Source organism: Dendronephthya gigantea, unplaced genomic scaffold (assembly GCF_004324835.1).
Source record: "Dendronephthya gigantea isolate DGI-Jeju-01 unplaced genomic scaffold, DenGig_1.0 000400F, whole genome shotgun sequence".
NCBI lineage: Eukaryota > Metazoa > Cnidaria > Anthozoa > Malacalcyonacea > Nephtheidae > Dendronephthya > Dendronephthya gigantea.
In genome coordinates this window covers 10,440-30,678 of record NW_021163410.1, presented here as the reverse complement: position 1 = coordinate 30,678, position 20,239 = coordinate 10,440, and the positions used below count along the sequence as shown (strand labels likewise).

Sequence of the window (20,239 nt, the reverse complement as noted above, 5' to 3'; positions counted from 1 at the left end):
CTGGGTGGTATGTTGCACCATCGAATTGACAATCGTTTGGGGTACCTTGCCTTCCTCTTTGACCTTGATTAAGCCCAATACATTTGATCGTTGATTACTCTCGACCTCGCAAACAAAGACGAAAAAATCATCGTCATCGTTTTTACCATTATAAACGTCAAGTTCATCTCCCTCGTTGTTGGCACGTGGATCTCGTTCAACAACTTCCTCTGCTTGAAGTACTTGACTATGCTTGTTGACAAAATGGTTTCGCAGAGAGAAATAGTTCGTGTACGTACGTGGACATTCATTAATGCCACATAGCGCATGGAAATCCCGATCACTCTTGTGAACCCGACCGAGATGATTGATCAACGAGCGAAGAGTTTGACATGTAAAGTTAATGCATAGGTTACAGTGATAGTGCATTCCGGACATCGTCGAAGCTATAGGAGTAATATTGGAGATGTATTTCAGTTCATGTACTACTCTACTTCAACTAACTGTGGGACTTGTTGACCTTAGATGTTCCCACATATATCTGCAGTAAGAACTTTGGGTGCAAAACACTGAGCTATATTATAATTCCTGGAGGACTGGTTCGTCATTTTTCGGTAACTTCGCCGCCATCTTTTCGAAGCAAAAAACATGGCGGACTTCACCTTTTGCGCAGTGCGCAGTATTCCTCTGTGCTCATACCGTGTACTTGGTCGAGATGATTTGCTAACCTTGCTAAATTTATACTACCACAGCCATATACAGGACAGTTCCTACGCGTGCGACGCATATTAAGATGATTGCTCAACAAATTCCTAATAATAATTGGCTCATTTTTTCGTGGGTCAGGTATTTTATTAGCCCCGTATTAGCCCCGGAAAAGTCCGGGCTTGTCAACGCAAACTCTTGCTTAAGGAAGACAAAGTCAAACGATCTAAACAAGAAAACAGTGTAGTGCCCGGACAATATGTTTAAAATATTTGTAAAATTGTTCTACTTTATTATATTGTTACAAGCGTTAATCCGTGTCTTAATTTATGCTCCAAGCATCGCGTTGTCCATAACACCAATATATATTTCCCTCTAAAAATGCATACATTTTTGCATTCGCCATACCCCCTTTTTCCTCCCTTTGAAGAGCTTGGGCCTGAAATATCTCATTGAGCAGATGAGCATCTTTTCATGAACATTTATGAGCATATGCTCATAGGCCCGTTTGGGCCCTATGTGGCCTTATATGGCACTATTAGGCCCGATGGCCCGATTGCTGACTGCGTGTCCTAACCCGCGATTATGGAAAAATATTCCATTAAATATCTATGAGAGCAAGTAAAACAGGAAATCCAGGGAGAACAAGCCAACAGTGTACTAGCCAGTGTACTAGCTCGTTTTTACTCAAACAAGCCACCTATGCGAAACAAGAAATACGGTTACCATATGAACGTCAAAGAATCGCGCGAGTATAGGCGAACATTTGTGTTAAATAACTGTTGACATCACATATGTAAAGACTACATTAACATATGTGACCTTCCACGGGAAAACATACGTTTACGCTATTTCGTTCGTTCAAAAATATCGTTCGTTATCCGTTCGTTTGCCGTTCAAACGCTTCAAGCGTTCGTTGAAACGATTTTCGAGATCGTTCATCGTTCGAAATTGCCCGTTCGAACGCTTAGGAAAAATCGTTCGAAAATTGGTCCAAAAGCGTTCAACGGTTTGATTTACCGTTCGTTGAAACGTTTGCCGGAATTTCGTTCAATCGCATTGGATTTGGTTCAACATTCGATTAAACATTTGCAATGTTACAACTTTAGAGAAGAAGCGCAGAATGTGTTACACAGAAATACTCCTAGAAATGTATTCAGTTCCTTAGTAGAAGGCTTGTAAAGGAAATAGTAGGGTTATATCATTTTAGCCTAATCGAATGCTTTTTTGCGCTTCATGTTCTGGTTTATGCTTAGCGTGCTCTTATTTCATTAGCGACAAATTTCACGTTATAAGCTTTCTTTTAAAAATTTATCGTTTTTGTGCTTCGGTAATGCACTGAATGGTTAGAATTTGTGTTTTAATATACTTCTGTAGCTTCCATAAAGCCAAAGTTCACCGCGCGCACAAACAACGTCGCAAGCCATATATTACAGCATTACGAGCCATAATATGCCTTGGCAAGGTGCTAATTAAGTTGCATAATTGTCGGAAGTCTGTAATGTATGTAAACAGACAAAACCAGATTTTAAAATCAGTAAATTGAGGGATTTTGCGTGTTACATATTATTGCACTTGTAAATTTATTTACAAAGTGCGATAAATATAAGCTGATTTATTTACATCTGATAATCTGATAGCAGGGCCTCCGTCCGAAGCAGCTACTGATTAAAATGTATTCAAAATAAAGGACCGCATCCTAGGACGAGAATGCGGTTCAGCATTTAGCTCGTTGTCTTTAATGCAGTCTGACATGCAAATTATATACACAATTGAAATACCCTAGCTAATATTTGAAGACATAAATACAGTGACCTAACGCGCGTTCGGTAGGGTTAGGACAAGAACTAAAATAAAGTTCCCCAGTTATTGGTGGCCAGAATAGATAACGAAACATCATAGTATATGAGCAAAACGTGATCAATGACAAACAGCGAATTAAGGGACCCGGCAGTACCAAGTATATCTCAAGACCCCATCCTCTGTTCGTTATGCCACTGCATGAATATCCAAGCAATTTAAATATGACGCGTGCATCTAGTCTAAAACTGGAGCAGTGCCCCGCTTGCAAAATTGTCTTATTTCCTTAAAAGGGTATATTTGTCTCACCAGATCTAAGCCATCTGGCTCGATTGTTGCTGGCATGTTGAAAGGTATCAATTGGCATAAATATAACTTATGGCATAAATATAACTCATGCATTGTAAATGTTTATTTAGACTCTTAATTCACAAAAAAATTACTTCATATATGTTGATATATAAATGCACATTTCAGCACAATTCACTCCCCATGCATGTAGCTATATTTTGGTTGTGATTTGATTTCTCTCGACTAGCTCCTCGAATCGGAAACGTGGAACGCGGAAAAGTCTCAAATCGTACAAATCATAGAGACTGTATGAAAGTAATGAAGCTATATCAATGATGTTCATTGTGTGACATTGTTTATTACAATAAAAAAACAAGAGTGTCGTACAATGAACATCATAATATTGCTCAGGGAAATTTAGCCTATAGGCTTTGATAATGCACAAAATATCATCTGGTCAACATAATTAGAGCTGTGGCCCGTGTGAAAAATATAACAAAACAGAAATTATGATCTATATTATACCATTTAAGTTTTGTTGATATTAAACTAGCATAAACCATCAAAGACGCCGTCTACAAATTCCGTGTTTTGTGAGATTGAGTTTAGCGCTATGTTTTAACCAAGTGCGTGCAGCCTTGCGCACAACTGGCCCAAGCCCAAGGGCAAGTTGCCAAGCTAACGTGTACAAACATTTAAGTTTGACCTTTCGGATATTTCGCTTATATATATTTCGCCATACTTCATCAGAAAACGAACATTAGAATTTATCTTGCTTGGACAACATATCAGCTGCTTGGGCAACAGGAAAATATTCACTAATTTTGATTTGGGCTCCTTTATTAGGAAATTACATTCCGGATATTAAATTGCAATTATGCATGGTCATTGCACCTTGAAGCCTGCCAGCTAGAGCGGCAAAATGAACAAATTTGAAATGGCGCCTATCAACTGTTTATGCGTATATGAGCGCTCGGGTAAAGATCTTTACCAGTAATTTCGCGAAGACTAAACCAAATATTTGCTGGATATTAACATCTATATGGAGAAGTCAAGGTATGAGACTATACGAAACATTAGCTATTATATAAGGCAAGTCATGACTGGGCATACTTTATTAGGCGCGCTTGCAATTATTTCCCTCCCAGCATTGAAATCAGGCTTATCGATGAAATCATCAACAGAATTCGTATCACGGTTGGCTCGATTTAAAGTTTTTTTTCCTTGAGTGTGTTTGCCTGGCTAAACTGTAGCTCTCTATTGATCCATGCATATATCGAAATATGACACGCATTCGAAGTAAGATTTCATATAGATGATCATGCAATTGTATATAACAAGACGTTCTCAATTGCATTTTATGTATATATGCTAACGCGAGTAAAATGGAGTGGGATATAAATGCGCACTGCAATATAATCCTTTAGATTACTTGCCATGGCCGGTGGAATCGAGTTGGGCCACGATCATCCAATCATTCCGAATAAACATGACATGAAAGGTTGCCAGACCTTTAAAATGGCTTGGCTGAGGTTAGAGTAGTTGTTAGCTTGGTGGTTACAATTTAATAGGATGCATTTACTCACATTGAAACAACAATTGTTTGCAAACTTTTCTGACATTTGTCAAAAAATATGTGGGTAGATGCTACCTTGAAATATATATATAATTATATGATATAAAAAGTTTTCGCAAGACAAAATGGATTGATGCTTTGATGCATGCCTTAACCATCTGTCTGGGGAAATCTTGATTAGTTAATTTTATTGTAAGCAGGAGGCACAAATTGTGTCACAAGTAGATGTCTCGAAGATGTTAAGGATCGGGTGTTTCTTAAAATGGTGAGTATAAACTCCCCTGTGCATGCATTTGGCATTGTCGTTTCTATATGGGCGGCAGCATTGCTATAAGCTTTGCAGAAAAAAATTATTTGCACTCTTTGTGATTTAAAAACTCGGTTTCTATATGGGCCGTGTGCTATTGCTATATGCTTTAGTAAAAATAATGTGCACTTTTGTCTTGCTGCCGGGGTTGAGTGTTAAGTTGCTTTGCAGGACGGATTTTCGGACCTTTAGGATTGCGGATTGCCGCGGTCGTTTGAAATGAAGATTTCGAAAATTATCCCACTAATTTATGCGTTCTATGTCTTTAGGTCATTATTGTTAGGCTCATGCAGTTAGCTTAGGCATTTTTACACAGTTCATGACGACCCGCACGGCCTGGAAAAGGCAACTTTTGCGGATTGAATCCGCAAAAGTCAGGAAATCAGAGCGCATTATCTCATTAAATATAATTGCAAAAACTGTCATCAATCCACTATTAGTTTCATTACTCGCAGTAGGTACTCGGTTGAAATTCTATTATTAACAAGTTATTAATTTAAAAATGCTCGCTGCGTGAAGCTATAAGGCAGTGCGGAATAAGTATCAACGCATATAGAAAGGGAGTCAAATATCTTACCCTGTCAAAGCAAATTTTCTCAGTACTGCCTTCGCTATTACTAAAATCCTAGTCATTCCACTGTAACAGCCATACAATAAGGCCAATGTCTGTATACAATAAAATCCGGTAGCTGCATGCGGGGGAACTTTTTTCCTTGCCACTTTTTCCTTAACAAGTTTTATTGATCACGTATAGGACAAAAAAATTTTTCGGGCCTTGTATAAAGTCGCTACCGCAAAATGTCTGTCTACATGAGACTGTAGTTTAGTGGACATCAGTAGGACCAGTACAGTAGCTGCTGTTTTAATTTAAAATTTTTTAGGCTCATTTGTATCAGTGGGAAAAGAAATTTGGAAGGTTGAGGTTTGGGGTTATGGTTAGGGCTAAGATCAGTGTAAGGAAAGGACAAGGGTCAGTTTCACAAACATAACTATTTCATTATTAAAACATTATCCACAATAAATTGATTGCATTATAACAGTACCCTTAAAATATCACATTAAAATAACTGGTCTTTGATAGAGAAAACAACAAATAAGATCACTTACACTGTATTGCATCTGTCAGATTGTAATGATTTTGCAAATTGGTTCAGAATAAGACTTACAATGAGCATTAATTTATAAGGACAAGAGAACATGATGGCAAATATATTTATAGTATTAAATAAATTAGTACATGCACCCTGTGCGAAATTATATGTTACATTGACTTTATACATAAATGTTTGTCTTTGATCAGATATGCTGTGCAATAATTGTGATACGACTCTTAGTTTCAACTGAATAAGCAAAGATGACTACATCTTCTTAATCTGTCAGCAAAAGATGACTGCATCTTTCTGACACAAGAGTGTCCACTAAAAGAATTCTCACAATTTTTATACTGTACAACAGCAATATATTTTTTATGTCTTGAACAGTAGTTGATGGTAAAATTATAATATATATATTGGAGTTTTCTAGGTACTTTTTATTTAGATATAATTTGCTGTGTAATATAATCATCAGAAAACTTTCAGCTTCAACTGATTAAGCAAAGATGACTACATCTTCTTAATCTGTCAGCAAAAGATGACTGCATCTTTCTGACACAAGAGTGTCCACTAAAGGAATTCTCACAATTTCTATACTGTACAACAGCAATATATTTTTATGTCTTGAACAGTAGTTAATGGTAAAATTATAATATATATTGGAGTTTTCTAGGTACTTTTTATTTAGATATAATTTGCTGTGTAATAATCATCAGAAAACTTTCAGCTTCAACTGATTAAGCAAAGATGACTACATCTTCTTAATCTGTCAGCAAAAGATGACTGCATCTTTCTGACACAAGAGTGTCCACTAAAAGAATTCTCACAATTTCTATACTGTACAACAGCAATATATTTTTTATGTCTTGAACAGTACTTGATGGTAAAATTATAATATATATATATTGGAGTTTCAAGCTACTCTCATTTAGATATAACTTGCTGTGTAATAACCATCAGAAAACTTTTAGTTTCAACTGAATAAGCAAAGATGACTACATCTTCTTAATCTGTCAGCAAAAGATGACTGCATCTTTCTGACACAAGAGTGTCCACTGAAAGAATTCTCACAATTTTTATACTGTACAACAGCAATATATTTTTTATGTCTTGAATACTAAAATTATTTTATGGTATAATTTATTGTGAAATTATAGTAAAAGTTTACCTCTCAATTAGTATTTATATATGCATTGTTAGTAAGGTAGAAAAATGCATTTAGTGATTATACATAATTGTTTACATACTCTCTGAAATAAACAATGGAGACATTTGTAAATCCTACCGGTGATGGTACAGAAACATCATTGATTTCCTCAATGTGGCGCTTTGTGGTGTTATTTCATTCGATTTAATGATAGCGCTAGCAGGCGCGCGCGGCATGTAATTTTGGCGGGAGATTGAACCGGTATGGATTTGTCTAGTTTATTTAGACATTCTCGAGCGCGAGCATAGAAGATTGATATGTCTTTCCATTCGAACGGACGTGGCTCTAGGTCGTTTTCTGTTGATGTTGTTTGATGGCTGTTCGCCGTCGCGGTCTCTGAAATCAGCGATATTAACCTTTTGTACTTCGCTGGAGAACAATCAGAATGTCGCGCTTCCTTCGTGCTTTCCACCAGATTTCGGATATCCAAAAAGCAAGTCATTGTACGCATACCAATTCTTGCTATAGTCTAAGCAATGCAAATATACTCGATAGTACATTTCGCAAGTTGAATTGACTAGTCGCGCTCAAGCGGCTCAACAACTTCGCGGTTTTAGTCAAAAATTGGCGCGCGTTTGCCTTTATAACTCCTAAATGCGGCGTTGACAATCGTGTTTAGCTATTAAGAATTAATAAATTATTAGCCAGATCGAGTATCAAATTACACTTGCGCGAAATAAAGGAGCAAGTTAATTCAATTTCTACATGTCAACCCTCAAACACCTACCAAACAGATGCCATGGGAACGAACACTTTTTGCCTTAATTTTTTCACACATTGTGCGGGTCCTCATGCTATGTAGATGGTCGAATATATGGGGGGAATGAATATAGTACCACCAATAATTTAGTTAGATCACAAGTATTAATTAGCGACTTGTTATACTGGTTAAAAATCATAACACATGCATATGTGATCGTATGGTCACAAAATATGTAACTAATATGAAAAAAATATGGCGGCAGAAATAGCGACATTGCAGCTTTAGCTTTGCGAAGAAAATATAGCGATGGTGCATGCAATCGACAAAATAGATTATTGTCAATATTTAAAATATTCTTAAGGTAATGATGCCCTTAGTTGCTAGTGACTTGCTACTGACAGTACTGTGTATAGGCGACATTCCGCGACAAGCTTGACCGCGGCTAAAGCTAGGCTACTGGTGTTGCTGCACGGAACATATTGTGTGCACTAGGTAAATATCCAAGCCTATATTTTAAATATTTTATTACCGCAATGCATTGCTGAAATTGAAATGTGGATTTCATGTGTATAAATGGTGTGGATATTTAATGTAGTATTTATACCAAATAAGTTTTGACAGCATGCAAGCACACGTTACTACGCTGGTTCGCATACAAACGAACTTTGCGTATGCGATATTCTGTATTAATGTTTGATTATCATCGGTAAACAACTTGATCCTTGCGCTAATTAATTTAATCGTTTGCGCGTCAAAGAGTATAAACAAAAGTGTACAATGGAATCTCTTGTGTTTATATGTCTTTAACCACTCATACATAGAGTTTGTTCGTGGAAAAATTTACAAAACCTGTAACGATGTTGCAAATGAACACGCGCTGAATATTTTGATGGGTATAGTTGCAGATGATGCATTAATTTGACATAACGATGATAATATATACTAATAACTGAAGGCTTTCTAACGATTAACCCGAATTTTGATGCAAAACGCCAATGTATATATGTATATAAAGTATAAAATAATGGGATTTAGGTAGTATAGCTAATAATTTTAGTTAAACATTCAAATGAAGGTATAGCTATTTATGTACACACATACTTGGAACAACACATGTTACTTGTTTGAAAATATTTCCTATTCTTTTAATTAGATAAATTAGTCAATAATATCTTGCGTCAATTATACGCGCAACAGGCGTTCAGACAAATTCGTTAAAACCGTTCATAAACATAAATCGTTCAAACGGCTTCAGATTGAACGTTTATTTATCCGTTCGTATTCTCGACTTTAAACGTTCACATTTTTAGCTGAATTCGTCAAAACGTTTTCTGGGTTCGTTGAAACGTTATTACAGATCGTTCACTACCCGTTCGTTATCCGTTCGTTTTGCCGTTTCAACGAAATATCGTTAACGTACGTTTTCCCGTGGAAGGTCACATATCCTATGGGCGTTGTATTCGTATACATATAATAAAAAATGTGTACGTATACGACGTATAGATTTGCAGTGTTGCAGAGGAATGTTCTAAGGGAACATTTATTCCCCAATGTTTAATCGAATATTTGTCCATATTCGGGCGTTAAGATGCCCATGCAGTCAGCAATCGGGCCATCGTGCCTAATAGGGTCATATAAGGCCATATAAGTCCCAAACGGGCCTATGAGCACATGCTCATAAATGCTCATGAGCACATGCTCATCCGCTTAATGAGATATTTCAGGCCCAAACTCCTCAAAGGGAGGAAAAAGGGGGGTATGGCGAATGCGAAAATGTGTGCATTTTTAGAGCGAATCGAAATATATATTGGTGTTATGGACAACGCATGCTTGAAGCATAAATTAAGACACGTATTAACGCTTGTAACAATGTAATTAAGTAGAACAATTTTACAAATATTTTAAACATATTGTCTGGGCACTACACTGTTTTCTTGTTTAGATCGTTTGACTTTTTCTTCCGTAAGCAAGAGTTTGCATTGAAAAGCCCGGACTTGTCCGGGTTAGGACGCCTAGTCATGCAGCAATCGGGCCATCGGGCCTAATAGTGCCATATAAGGCCATATAGGGCCCAAACGGGCCTAATAAAATACCTGACTTACGAAAAAAATGAGCCAATTATTATTAGGAATTTGTTGAGCAATCATCTAAATATGCGTCGCACTCGTAGGAGCTGTCCTGTGTTTAGCTGTGGTAGTACAAATTTAGCAAGGTTAGCAAATCATCTCGACCAAGTACACGATATGGGCACAGAGGAACGCAAGAGATGGTTAAAGTGGAGTAAGAAAGGAATATGTGTACCTCGACAGAGTAAAGAACCAAAGGAATTCGATATGGAGGAGTGTCTGGAAAATTTATTAGAGCGCGATGGAGAGAAATTTATTATCAAGAAGAGATGGAGAGAAACTTTAATGTTTACCTAAGCACTGCAAACGAACAACCTCTATCTAGGGGGAAACGAAGAAAGTACATAAGGGATTGCTAACATTTTAGTTTGTGTGAATGTACTGGACTAGGAAAAAGTACCGTTGAGCAGATTAGCACATCCTCATAACTACACATGAGCAGACATCTGCTCATAAAACTGCGTTGCTGCTCGATAACAAGGCATTTACACACTTCTAGTGCTAAGAGGATGAGCTGCCAATTTTGCAGAAGATATTTCAGCCGCAGTTACAATCAGCGCAGACCCGAACGGGAGTATTGCCTACTACGAGAACAAGAAAGAAACATGTCTCAAACAGACTCGGACAGTCAAGAAAGTGATTTCCAAGATGATGTCTCGACCACTTCCACTCAGCAATCTGGAAGTTCGACGACAACGGACTCAGAATGTGAAGAAGAATTGGATCCCTGGATGCCGTTAATAGAAGAAGCATAACATAGAAGTAACACAGTATTCGAGGAAATGAAAGAAAGCCTTATAAACAGTGGTTTTGATGAGCACTATGCTAAAAAGAAAGCTTACTTCAATGCCATGCTAGACTCCAGGAAGAATTAGAAAATATCTATTTAAAGCGCCATTTGTGGATGAGACAACTGAAGAAAGATCCGGTACATAAGAAAATATGTTTATTACAAATGATGATTTTGACCAAGAAGAAGCAATAGAAGGTGCCGTTGATAAGCGAAAGTTTCTTATTAAGAAGTTTTTAAACGATGTGAACATGTGAAGGAAAACAAAGGCAGAGATGATGATGACGACGACGATGATATGTTCTAAGTATCCTGAACCAGCTTTGGTCATACCAAAATGACCCACTCGTGTCAGGTTTTATTGTCTCCTTTACCAAGCCGTCTACCCTTAAGTACACGGTTAAAACGGAGCTGTTGGAAGAACGCGATTGTATTATCAAGAATCAAATAGGTTAAAAGGTCTTAATTTCGAGTGGTATTATACACACTTCAAATTCAAGCCAGGAACAGTGGATGGAAAAATGAGTCAAATATACGTTCTCAATGGCAAGGGCATTTCACCGGCATCGCAAAAGCGTAGGTTCGATTCTTGCCATGATCTGTTCAAAAACAACACACGAGTCAGAACGCGAGTGAACACGAATGAACACCAGTGGACACGAGTCAGAATACGACTCAAGAAATATGAACGCTTGTGAACACCAGTTAAAAAATCATCAACACGAATGAACACGAGTGAACACGGGTCAAAAAATCATGAACACGAACCAAAGATCACGAACACGAGTGAACACGAATAAAAAAATTATGAACACGAATGAACACGAGTCAAAAAATCATGAACACGAACCAAAGATCACGAACACGAGTGAACAGGAATCAAAAAATTATGAACACGAACGAAAGCTCACGAACAGAAGTGGAAATCGCATGAAAACGTGGAAATCGCAAGAAACATGCCAGCCCCATCAACTCTAGGCTGGTTTCCACGAGGGGCGTGTTTAATTATTAAGACAGTAATAAGAATACAGTATAGGTTTCACACACAGGTAACTAGGACGCATTTCAGTGTGCAACAACAATTGATTTAAACTAACGAGCGACTCAGCTGATTTTGCTTCGTTTGTGAGCCGATTCCAAAGCATAGCGCGGCTATATTTGAAACTTTTTTAAGGTATTCTCGATTCGGCCTTGGATCCTATTTCTCTTCTCACGAAAGACTCCCGAAGAGCGGGCGCAGTATGGTTATTAAGTATCTTGTACATTAATACTGACTTAGCACCAGACCGTCTAGTTTCAAGAGGTTCATAATTTGCACTGTTAAAACCCTCGCTGCACGAAACTGAACTCTTTGCAACTAAATTGAAATCTCTGAGCAGATTGCCACAAGTATCCCACAGGGGCGAGCAGTAATCGAAGTAGGGCTGCACAAGACTTTTTCCGGGGAACAGGGAACAGTGGAATGGGAGAACCGGGAGACAGGGGAATTCCCCTCAGGATCTCACCAAATCCTTTTTTAGCAAATGTTTTATTTTAAATTGAGTGAAATATTCGCGAAACATTACCTTAATATATGACACGTTGTTTATGTAAATTGTAATGGAGAATTCTAGATTCACATGCACACGCCTTTAATTTTGGACAGTTTATTCCAATAGGTTATTTCAAGGTTTAATTTTTCCTATAATACTTTATACAATTACTCGATGAGGCTAGCATAATACGTAACAATTATTGAATGGAGTTGAACACAATATGAAAATATTATCAGCCGGTGAGCTAGTGTACTTCAAGTGACAAGGTATTATTATCTACTAACTAATTTGGTCATGGTAAGGGTCATGCAAGAATGTCAATCATCAGTAATCAAGATGACAATCCAAAACTAATATTTAACTGCATGCGTAACTGTTTTAAGGCATCTGACTAGAAAAAAGCAGAAACAGGAGCACTTACATAACAAAAATGACCCGCTTTTCTAGATGTCCAAAAGAAAAACTAATTTATCGGGAAACGACGAAAAGAAGAAAAAAGCGCGAGAGAACTAAACTGTGGATCTCACGGAGGACGATGAAATCTTTTTTCCAACAATAAAAAGAGGAAACAGCGAAGAAAATTATCACATTTTCCAGTGATCCCGAATCAGTCAACTCATGAGAACAGTGAAAATGATAATACGTCTTACTCATTTGACATTGATTTGCCTAATCTTGTCCATTACAGGGGTGATAAAAGGCTTCCAATTTACAGTCATTCCAGCCCTGACATTAAAAAAATATTCCAGATCTGTTTAAAAAAGGATATTCCTGCAGACCGAAAGGCAGAAATCAAGCCAACAAGCATTTCTACAACCTCAACCTTCGTTGTCGGCCAAAAACTTGCAAAAGTAAAGCATCCGTTTGATATCGAAACTTATGAAACACTTGGGTACTATGAGAAAAATAGCAAACTAGGTTTTATGAAGTTAAGGTTACGGAGAGACTTACAGAGGTCTCGGTGAACAAAGACGACAATGGCATTATCGTTGGTGGTACCTGCGACGTCCGCGATGCTCGAAATTGGGTTCGGCAGATCGTAGGCAAGGAGCTCTTGTACGCTGTAGTTAGAAAAAGAGCAACGCATAAGAATACGATGAAAATGTATCAGACGGAATTTACAAGATATGTCATATTTATTATGCTAATAGCAGAATATAATGAATCTTATAGTCGTCTAAAGAATTTGAAGTCATATACTTTGAAATGTTCCACGATTATCATGCATTACTATTTTAACACCGGGAATGCCGTCCTCGTAGTCGCAACAGCGCATGGAAATACAACACGTCCGCACGCCAAATCCTTTATTTCAAGAGAGCACTCTCTCAACAAAGAAGTGAAAGAAACGGTTCATACAGATGTTCGTGCCCCAAGGGTTATTGAAGACGAAAAATCGAAGTATCTGAATTAACTTGATTCTCCATTACAGTCAACCACTATTCGGGATACCAAGCAGCTGTATAATTACCGTTATTTGTATGGGGAAACAAAAACCAGATCTAGTATCGATCAAATTCAGGAAGTTATCCTTAAACTCCTTGAGCAAAGACCCACTGCTGACGAAATGGACCCAGATTTGCTTGACAAGAATCAAGCATTCATCAGCAAATCCCAGGTTTACTACGCCTTTGGCTTGTGACACTACATTAAACATTGCAAATCATCTCGTGACACAAACGACCTACAAGCAGATGTCAGTAATTGGAAGAGAGAGTTTAAGGAATCCCTGGTTTCCAGGACCATTTCTGATCCATCGAAATCAATCAGCGCAGGATTTCGCATATTTTTGGCAAGCAGTGAAAAGAGGGAATCCGGCTCTTGCCAACATCCTTGCTTTTGGTACAGATGAAGACGAAGCACTTTCTAGCGGGATTCTTAAGGAAACGAGTGGAAAGACCATTTACCTTTTGGGCAAAGAGCATGCCCAAGCAAATGTAGATAAAAAATTGCAGTCGTTAAATTTTCCTTCAATCCAAAAAAAAATTATCCTGAGTGATATTTTCGGTGGTGCCACGTGCAAAGAAGAAGATACGGAAGCGAAAGTACTCATATTTACAACCGTAAGCTATTGCAACTGAAATCAAAATGGCTTCAAATAGAAAAGGAACACACCAGCAATCGTCCCGCGAGTCAGTTCGTGGATTATTTTGAAACTCATAAAGAGAAGCAAATGAGGGACAAAATGATTAAAAACGTTCGAAAGCAAGCTTCCATTGACGGAGTGTGCGGCCAAAATCCAATTGAGTGGCAAAACGTCTTGTCAAAAGATGAAATATCCGCCCACGTGCATTCAGAGGGTCGTAGTCATCGAGACGCGACACTTTCAGAGTGCCTAGATGCCTTGAAAGCATGCAGTATCCGTTTATTTAGCAATGTTGTCAAAGCCATATATGATGACGGTCCTTACGTCCTAGCACCAGCTTACCACATGTTTCGTAAAACATATGCCGATTGGAAAGGCATGTCATCAGACGAACGAAAGATGCACATCGCAGCATTCATGGCTTACATTCCTACCGGACGATGTACTCTTGCGCTCCGGAGTTCGAAGTGCAGAAACACAAGGAATCCATTCCAACTATTTCCCTGTTAGATGACGAATCACCTGGTTTATCTACGTCAGCACCTAAACAAGATTATCTTCAAGTGTCACAACAAATCTCGAATTCTCCTCCACCAAATTTCTACCATCGGTCCAAGCCAGAGGTTAAAGGCCACGACGTTCTAGACAAACCACGACGCACGCTTTCGTATCGCTTCAAGAAGCTTCGGTTCTAAATGATGTTTTGCCTCCTCACCTTTTAGCAGATGCTTTTAATAAAGCCTTAATTTTTGGGTACAGTTAATAAGAAACGCGATACGACTTTAATTGTGACAAGTATACTCAGTTCAACAACTTGGTTTATTATGGAATAAGGTCATAGCCTCGACGGCAGACAAACTGAAAGACGGCGAAATTCGTAAGATTGTCGTACGCGAGTTATAATGATATCAAGTCTAAAATCGATGGCCTTTCTAGATCAACTTCACTCGCCAGTTATAATTTTCTAGAAGAAGGAATAGAGTTACTCAGTGTTTCTCTCGATAAATCAAATCTTTAGCAGAAAGAGAGCGAAACTCAGGACGAACCAGGTGAACTTTCGAGCGTTATTCTGTCTGGTATCTTAAACCAAGCAATAGAGCTTCCTCCAGCCAGGAAAAAGCTTAAAATCAACTCGGACAGAGAGTTAGAAACTCCGAGAAAAAGATTCGAGGAAGCGCGCAAGGCAGCAACCACTGCTTTCTGGAATGAGGCATTTAGTATCGAAGATCGAATTTTTTGCAGCAAAGCTACGAATAGTTTCAAAAATAGTGGAACATCTCGATTATCCTGAGACCGCAATCACCGAATGTTTATCGTTTTGGAAGAAGCTGCATAGCTTACAAGCCATTCAATGATTCAAGAGATATTCTCAGTGTCTTTGAACGATGGAGTCAAATCGTTGTTGAATAAAACTCAACGGGTGGAGAACGTCTGTCGGTTATGTTAATCAACTATGTGTTGTTTCAATATGTTTGCAAATTCAGTAATAAATGTTCATTTGAAGTGTCCGCCTGCATGCCAACGATTGAACTTCCCACTCGCAGTTTTCATTCAATAATAAGCTGGCACGAAATTTCAGCAAGAAATTCTATAAAAGAGGAATTGCCTCATCCTCCAAACGAACAGACCCTTCATGAAAAAAAAGAGCTTCTCCATATGCTGTGAACAGTCAGGGGTGTTCTTACTTTCCCTCGTACTCCACCTTATGAGAAAATTATGATTATCCAGGAGGAAGGAAAAATTAAACGGATTGAATTACCTGAATTTACAGGCAATATTTTAATGGCCCTTTCTGTTGATATCAATAACAATGTTTACGTGCTAAAAACATACTGGTGAAGGATTCCTGTTGACGATATTGAACGAGAATTACAATGTAAAAGCAGAAGACAAATTAGATTTGCTCGAGGACAAAATATCTTCTGTAGTTAGAATCGCAATATGCAAAGACGATGATGTCATCATCATCCAACACAGAGGCCTGATGTGTATGTTTTTAACAAGATGTGTCAATTGAAATACAAATTTGACAACGACTCAAGTGAGGCATTTTCATTGAGTATTTCCCAGCAGAATGAAATCATGATACCAACAAACGATCATACGGCAGTTCAAATATACACCACTTTTTTTCTCTCCCACTTTTTCCTCGCCTACCCCGACACAGGTAACCCAAGCGAAATATAAATGCCTAATATTAATACATAAGATATGCTTGCGGAGGAGGCTAGCATTAAGCATAGTAGAGACTTCTTCTGCTATCTTTCGTTAAGCAATAGGAGGTATAATATCGGGTCCTGTAGCCTTGTTTGGATTTAGCTCTTGGTTTGAATAGCCAACAACATTCCATCATAATCAAATTAATTTTAATGTAATAAATATATCTAGTTATGTTAGTCATTAAGTTAATAAAAGGATACTGTACGAGTGACTGCTAATCAGTTAAGCGTCAGGAGAAGTACGAGATAGAACGAACGGTTGATTTACAAATAGTTGTGTTAGACAAAGTCCTACGGGGATCCACCCTTCAGGTACTGAACTTTATCTGTTTGCATGTATGTTTGTAGTGTGATTAGTGTTTATGTTAATGTTTAAGTTTAGTTTGATTCATCGTATGAACTAAGAAAATGATTGGAATGCATGTATCTTTATACCTTTTACTTATATATAGTTAAACTTAATCTTTTCTATAGAATATATTTTCAATAAATATTAAAGAAATTCCCGTTCGACTTGCGTTTAAAGTAGCAGTGCCAAACAGCTCTCGTAATGAACCCAAAACGTCAAAACATGTAATCTCTCTAAAGCTGAATAAATTATCGTACCATTTATCTTGAATTTTACTACGCTACTAGTTGTGTGTAGGGTATTGAGCGTTGCATTTCAATACATGAAATCGGTGCTGTTATCAGAAAAATCCATAACTTATCTACTCGTTCACATATATCAAAAGAAGATGGCAGCAGTAATTGAAAATGTAAACATGTCTTAATATGTACCTCTCCAATAGCGACATCTCTCTGATATGAACATTTTAAGTCAAGTCCGGAATTGCAAAGTTAACCCATCCCCTGCTAATGATGTGATTTATTGCAAGTGCGTGAAGAGATAAACAATTGTGATATCAACAGCCCGTGTAACTCAGGTATATTTACTAGTCAAGGCCCTGTAAAGGAGTTTGTGTGCATTTCATGCAAAACAGGTTATCTCAATTGTTTTCGGGTAAAATGACCATGGCGGTCATAACCGCCATAGCTACAGTCTTTCTGAATTGCTTATATGGTTCAGAATGGTTGCTTTTAGGGGTGGTCACTGAAGGGTGAAATTATCATCAGTTTTATATTTTACAAGCAAATTATGTTTACCATTCCAGGTCAACTGCTAATTAGGCATAAAATTACTGATTCACCCGGAAAAGTCTAATTTTTTCTATTTTCTAAAAATGTTCGCCATATGATGAAAAAAATGCTTTTAATATATTTATTATAAATTTCCAAAGAAATAACGATGTTTTGTTGCGATACGACATATTTCATTTCACTTAACCCCCCCTAAAACACAATTTCAGCCATATTTTGCAAATTTAATCGCTGTTTTTCGTCGTCCGTCGCAAGCGCCTTCTAAACATGGTACTCTAACACGACTCTAGTTGACTAAAGAATTCTTTTCGCCATTGATTTCATCAATTATGTCGCCATTGCAATGGCATAATCCTCAACAACTCCACCAAGTCCACCTTCGTTAATCAAGCCATTTTCAATATTGTAGTAAATCACATCTGTAAGTCAAAAGCAATTGCTTGTCAATACAAAACAACTTTATACTGAAATATGTAAAGTAGAATGGATATTAGAATAAAAACAAATTAAAAAAAATGTTCGTGATATTTGTAGCAATACAATCGACTTGCAAACTTCAACAAATGTTTTAATTCCCATCGACAACTCTGGTGACGGGTTGAAAATTTTAAGGTTGGGAAGGTTTGACTTGGCTTTCTTTGATAATTTTCCACTTGGTGAGTTTTTCTCTCCAAATGTTGCACTTTCTCTTCATGTCATAGATGTTTCAAAATATAAAGTGATTTTTTTTATAGAGATGAATGAAAGAGTGCAATGGAATAATGGTTTTCAGTCGAGGCCTAAAGAGAAGTCTTTCAGCACTTTTTGTAAATAGTATAGCTAGTAATTTTCAATAAGTGACCGTAAGTAAGAACGGGTTCAAACGGCTCACTCCTTTCACTTACTTGCGAATGCCACTACAGAGAGAAAGATACATAAATATATGCGAGTGAATAATACTGATTATTACTGAAAATGAAAAAAATGAGGAATGATCTAGCAACGGCTTCAGCCAGTGCTTCTTCTCTCAGCATAAAAAACTCCATAATTCGAAACTCGCTAAAGTGCAAAATTAATGTTTCGAAGTTTTCTGAGCGTCATTTAGTAATACCAGCAAAGTGGTGTTCAAGGTTTTGAAGTATACGATACTTCATCAAATTTAGATTAAAATTTAAATTACAATTAATGTATCCTACCTTTCATTTGTGCTATCGGAAACTGCAGTAGAACGAGATTGAAGCTATAAACACAAATTGAAAATACCAGTTACGGATTTTTGTTAAGCGTTGCAAAGTATTCTACAAACATCGTGCTTATAAAATGTCTCAATATTTTGAACCATGTTTCATGGTATTTGTTTTCAAGAAATAATAGATGGACAGAAGAAACAAAAATGAGGCTCACATCAAATCTCATAGTTGGAGAAAGAATAAAATTAGACCTCTAGATGTCACCCAACCAGGTTGATCTTTTTTGTTATTTTCGGAATAATTTTATTCATTAAAATTTTATCATGTTCGCTCTCTGTTGTCATTTCCTACCATCTGTTGAGACCTCTGTGCCGCTAGGCAAGCTACAGCGAAAGAGCACTGGCTTCCACTGTGATATCTTATCTGTGAAGTCTTATCAATGCCCGTTTCGTTGAAGAAACGATGAACCAAGATTCAACTTCGCGTCATAAAATCTTTGAAACATCAGCCCGACTTTCTTCATATTTCAACTGAAGGCATTTCCGTGAAGTACTTTAGATAAAAAAGTCATTTATATCCGGATTGGGTTCCTCCTCCAGGGCAAGAGTCGTGCATTGACCACGTGATAACGAAACATTCTGAGCTCATCAGTGAAGGATGAACAATTGTAAAGGTTGTATTGCAACTCATAAGAATTACCAAAGGATATATTTTGTAAAATCTATTATATTACGAGCGTCTTTTCTTAAGTCTAGCGACCTACATTGTTCCGGTACCGCATGAGAAACTCTAGCTCGAATCCTCTTGATCTGACGTATTCTTTGTAACCAATTACAGCCTAGGTATCTGTAGTTTTCTTCTGATTTTGGTGAATAACTGACGCAATCTTAAAAAGAAAAACATTCGTATACCGTCAATATCACATCCGGACATTTAAATTGCCCTAAGTTACTGACCAAATTTATTTAACATGCATTGCAATATGACGAACCAACTTCGACAGGTTTTTATCGGAAATTAACTCTAGGGCCATAATTTGTATTGTTTAGAATATCCCTGAGTTCATCTTTAACGTTCAAACACACGATATTACTGTCGTTATCAATGGAAATGTCAAATACGTTCCTAAGAGCTTTCACTAGAAGAATATTAAAACTTGTCGCTCTTGCAAATATATTTTGTTGTTTAAGCATGAATACGCTGGGCAGACAGTGTATGCCAATTTAAACAATGATACTGAAAGAATTTTCCTTACCTGACTAATTGAGGCCTCGTTTTTGTTTCTCTTAAGCTCAACTTTTAAAACCTCAGGCTCCGTGCCCTTCTGCAGTGAATCATCTCACACAAACACTTTTCCTGCCGAACAATATGCGCATGACATGTTCGAAGTTGCCCGCTTGTTGACCGTAACCGTGATCAACACATTGCCAAGCAACCAACTTCTTGACGCTCCATTGCGCAGGAGTCGTTCAACAACTGCAGTTCTATAAAAACAACAAATAGTCATCTTCC

The 20,239-nt window shown here is 37.5% G+C and overlaps 1 long non-coding RNA gene across 1 annotated transcript; it reads right to left on the bottom strand.

Moving 5' to 3' along the window:
- Positions 1–17,938: 17,938 nt before the first annotated feature.
- On the bottom strand, positions 17,939–20,023 carry LOC114542799. The gene is made up of 4 exons (XR_003689769.1): positions 19,983–20,023; positions 19,491–19,613; positions 18,734–18,777; positions 17,939–17,977 (listed from the first exon to the last, which is right to left on the bottom strand). It is a non-coding gene; the product is annotated as an uncharacterized LOC114542799 (long non-coding RNA).
- Positions 20,024–20,239: the final 216 nt, after the last annotated feature.